Here is a 4,930-nt window from a genome sequence, read left to right as displayed (position 1 = left end):
TTAAAAATTTAAATAAAATTAAAATATCAATATTACTCATAAAATAATAAATTTAAAATTTTTTTGGGTGTTACATTCTTCCCCCCTTACAGAAAATTCGTCCTCGAATTTTACACAAGGCAGAATAAAGTACATGATTACACATTGAACAGATAAGGGTACTTGCTACGCATGTTCCGTTCTGACTCCCAGGTGCATTCTTCCACTGACTAGCTCCTCCATAAAACCTTAACCATAGAGATCTGTTTTGATCTTAGCTGCCTCACTTGATAGTCCACTATGGCTACAAGTTGCTCCTCAAACATCAAGTTTTCTTTTAGTTCTATTACATCCTGCTGTAGTACATGGGAAGGATCTGGAATGTATTTTCTGAGCATGGAGATGTGAAACACAGGATAAACATGAGAAAGGTTGGGTGGTAGCTCCAACCGGTAGGCAACTGTTCCAACTCTATCAGTAACCTCAAAAGGTCCAATGTACCGAGGTGCCAACTTGCCCTTCTTTCCAAATCTCATGACTCCCTTCATTGGAGAAACCTTCAGGAATACATAGTTGCCTACTGCAAACTCCACATCCCTCCGTCTGGGGTCTGCATAACTCTTCTGCCTATTGAAAGCTGTTTGCAATCGTTCCCTGATCAAAGGAACCATCTCTGAAGTGTACTGCACTAGGTCTACATCATGCACTTTTGCTTCTCCCATTTCCGTCCAACACAGAGGAGACCTACACTTTTTTCTATATAGTGCCTCATAGGGTGCCATCCCTATGCTGGAATGGTAACTGTTGTTGTAGGCAAACTCCACCAAAGCTGGCTGATCATCCCATTGACCTCCAAAATCCAAAACACTCATGCGAAGCATGTTTTCTAGTGTTTGGATTATCCTTTCGGACTGTCCGTCTGTCTGAGGGTGGAAAGCCGTACTGAATTTCAACTGTGTGCCAAGTGCCTCCTACAACTTTCTCCAAAATCGAGAAGTGAACTGGGGCCCTCTGTCAGATATTATGAAAGTTGGAACTCCATGCAATCTGACTATTTCTCGAATGTAGAGCCGGGCATACTGTGCCACAGAGTATGTAGTCTTTACAGGCAAGAAGTGAGCTGATTTGGTTAGACGGTCTACAATTACCCATATTGAATCATATCCTCGTGTGGTACGAGGCAACCCAGTCACAAAATCCATAGTAATCATTTCCCACTTCCATTCTGGGATAGGGAGCTCTTGCAGCTTCCCTGACGGTCTCTGGTGTTCAAACTTCACCTTCTGACAAGTCAAGCACTTGGACACGAAGTCTGCTATGTCTCTCTTCATGCCATTCCACCAATAACTATCTTTCACATCATGGTACATCTTGGTGGAGCCTGGGTGGACATTGTATAGTGTATAGTGTGCCTCTTGCATGATTTCATTTCTGAGATTGTCCACATCGGGCACACATATCCTAGAACCTTGCACTAAGGTGCCATCATTGGCAAATCCAAACTCACCACCTTCACCTTGCTGTACTCTTTCTATGATTTTCATCAATTGTTGGTCTTTGTGCTGGGAAACTCTAACTCTGTCTCGCAAGTCTGGCCTCACTGAAAAATAAGCCAATAATACCCCCTCATCTGAAAGATCTAGGATTAAACCTTGATCCATCAACTCATGTACTTCCTGAATCAATGGTCTTTTCTCTGCTGAGATATGCGCCAAACTGCCAGAAGATTTTCTGCCCAAAGCATCTGCTACTACATTGGCCTTCCCAGGGTGGTACTGGATGGTGCAATCATAGTCTTTCAGAAGCTCCATCCATCTCCTCTGTCTCAAGTTTAAGTCCCTCTGTTGGAAGATGTACTTCAAACTCTTGTGGTCGGTGTATATCTGGCACACTTCACCATACAGGTAGTGTCTCCAGATTTTTAGTGCAAAGACTACAGCCGCCATTTCCAAATCATGGGTGGAGTAGTTCTGCTCATGCCTCTTCAGCTGCCTTGAAGCATAAGCCACTATATTTCCATTCTGCATCAAAACACACCCTAAGCCAACTCTGGAAGCGTCACAGTACACGGTGTATCCTTCACCACTCATAGGTAGTGTCAACACAGGGGCGGTGGTTAGACACTCCTTAAGTGTCTGGAAACTCTTCTCACAGTCATCTGTCCAAATGAATGGAACATTCTTCCGAGTCAACTTAGTTAAGGGAGCCGCTATCCTGGAAAAATCTTGCACAAAAGGCCTATAGTAGCCAGCTAAACCCAGAAAACTTCGCACTTCAGTGACTGTTGTAGGCCTAAGCCAATCAGTTACAGCTTCAATTTTCTTGGAATCCACTTGAATGCCATCACTAGAAACCACGTGTCCCAAGAATGAGATGCTTCCTAGCCAAAATTCACATTTTGAAAATTTGGCATATAGCTGGTGCTCCCTCAAAGTCTGCAACACCATCCTCAAGTGCCACACGTGTTCTTCCTCGGTCCGAGAGTATACCAAAATGTCATCTATGAATATGATGACAAAACGGTCCAAAAATGGCTTGAACACCTTGTTCATCAAGTCCATGAAGGCTGCTGGTGCATTAGTGAGTCCAAAAGACATCACCAAGAACTCATAATGACCATATCTTGTCCTGAATGCCGTTTTGGACACGTCCTCATTCCTGATTCTCAACTGAGGGTAGCTTGATCACAAGTCTATCTTAGAAAAGAATCTAGCCCCTTAGAGCTGATCAAACATATCGTCGATCCGAGGAAGTGGATACTTATTCTTCACAGTCACCACCTTGTTCAGCTGTCTGTAGTTAATACACAACCTCAATGACCCATCTTTCTTTCTCACAAATAGAACAGGAGCACCCCAGGGTGAAGTGCTCGGACGTATGAAACCCTTGTCCAAAAGCTCCTGTAGTTGCTCCTTTAACCCTTTCAATTCTGCTGGTGCCATCCTGTAAGGCGGCATTGATATGGGGTTCGTACCCGGCACAACATCAATGCAAAACTCTATTTCCCTTCCTGGTGGCAACCCTGGAAGCTCCTCAGGGAAGACATCCATGAATTCTCTAACAACAGGAACATTTTCCATGTTGACACCCTCTACAGATGTATCTCTTACCAATGCCAAATACCCTTGACATCCACGCCTCAATATTTTTCTAGCACTAATTGCTGACACCAAATTATATGGAGCCATGCTCCTGTCACCATCAAAACTAAATTCTTCCACACCAGGTATGTGGAAATATACCTTTTTGTTCCTGCGGTCTAAAGCGGCATAATGAGTTGCCAACCAATCCATTCCCAAGATTACATCGAAATTCATTACTGGTAGAGGAACCAAGTCAGCTGGGAAGATCTTTCCATCCACTACTACTGGGTTACCCGGAAAAACCATGTCTACATCTATGTTGTCACTAAGCAGGGTAGCTACAGATAAAGGGTATTCTAAAGTGGTAGGGTTTTTACCCAATCTCATGGCAAATACAGAGGAGACAAATGAGTGCGTAGCACCCGAATCTATTAAAACACAAGCCTCATAGGAACAGACCAGAAGAATACCTCCCACAACTGCATTTGAAGCCTGAGCATCCTAATGGGTCAGGGTGAAAACCCGAGCTTGACCCCTACCCTGAGTGGCAGAACCCTGATATTGACTTCTACCTTCTGATCTGCCTCCAAATCCACGTCCCCCTTGTCCTCGGCCCTATTGGCCACTGAACTGACTGCCTGCCATGCTGGAAGCACCCGGATGCAACTGACGAGGAACATTTGCAACAGAACCCTATGACCCCATCTGTGGCTCACTGAACACGGGGCATTCCCTAGCAAAGTGACCTGGTTGGCCACACCTGAAGCATACTCCTGAACCCATCATATAAGGTTCTGAATGTCCTCTTCCACACTGTACACAAGGTGCCAAGGAGGATCCTGAACCAGACCTAGAACCACTGTACCCTGAACTGTGACCACTACTGGATCCGTACCCTGGCCTGAACCCTCGAGGTTTGTGTCTAAAACCACTCTTCTTGTTCTTACTTTTTTCCCTGTAATTACCACTGTCCGGAGTACCCATGTGGGGAACACCTGAAGAACCCTCTGCTCTATTTTTCTTTGCTCTTCCGCTGTCATCCATAGCATAGCTAATCTCAATATGTCTGGCTTGATCAACCACCACATCAAAAGATTGATCAGACATCATGGCCAAGTTTGCATACCTCCTGTCAAGCCCCTTTAGGAACCTCTTCACTTTCATAGTTTCTGTAGCTACTGCTGTAGGGGCATACCTGCTTAATTCCAGAAATTCTGTAGCATATTTATCTACAAACCTGCCATTATGTCTTAAGGCCTCAAAAGCCCACTGCTTTTGATCTCTGAAACTTTCTGGCACAAACCGGTTGATGAACAGTTCCACAAACTGAGTGCACGACAAACCCTCCATCCGAGGTAATATATAGTCATTCATCCATGGCCTAGGCATAGGCCCCATGACATGCTGCACACACTCAACAAGTCTTCTATCACCAATCGCACTGCTCCTCGCCTGTCAGAATCCAAAAACCGATATGCATCGTCTGACACATCATAAGTACCAGGCACCAACTTCTTGAAATTGATGATCTGTTTGTAAGGTTCCCCTCTTGGTGCAGTGGACTGCTGCTGCTGTGGAGAGTAGACCATATACTGCGCCATCATGTTGATGGTTCTCTACAACCCAGCTAGAATAGCTGCCATGGGGTCCATGGGACCCTGTGCCACAAAAGATTGATCCTGAACTGGTGGCAGCTACTCTTCTACTTGAGCAGCTCTAGGCCTCCTACCCCGTCTCCTCGGGGCAGGCGCCTCATCCTGTGCTGGCACCTCGTCAAGCACATCTGGTTCTGGTGCAGTGGCAGCTCTCCTGCTTCTACGCATTTTCTTGTAATTCAGCAGCATTAGCCCACAAAATTCAAAACAACA

Source organism: Hevea brasiliensis, chromosome 1 (genome assembly GCF_030052815.1).
Source record: "Hevea brasiliensis isolate MT/VB/25A 57/8 chromosome 1, ASM3005281v1, whole genome shotgun sequence".
Classification (NCBI taxonomy): domain Eukaryota; kingdom Viridiplantae; phylum Streptophyta; class Magnoliopsida; order Malpighiales; family Euphorbiaceae; genus Hevea; species Hevea brasiliensis.
This window is presented reverse-complemented; position numbering follows the sequence as displayed.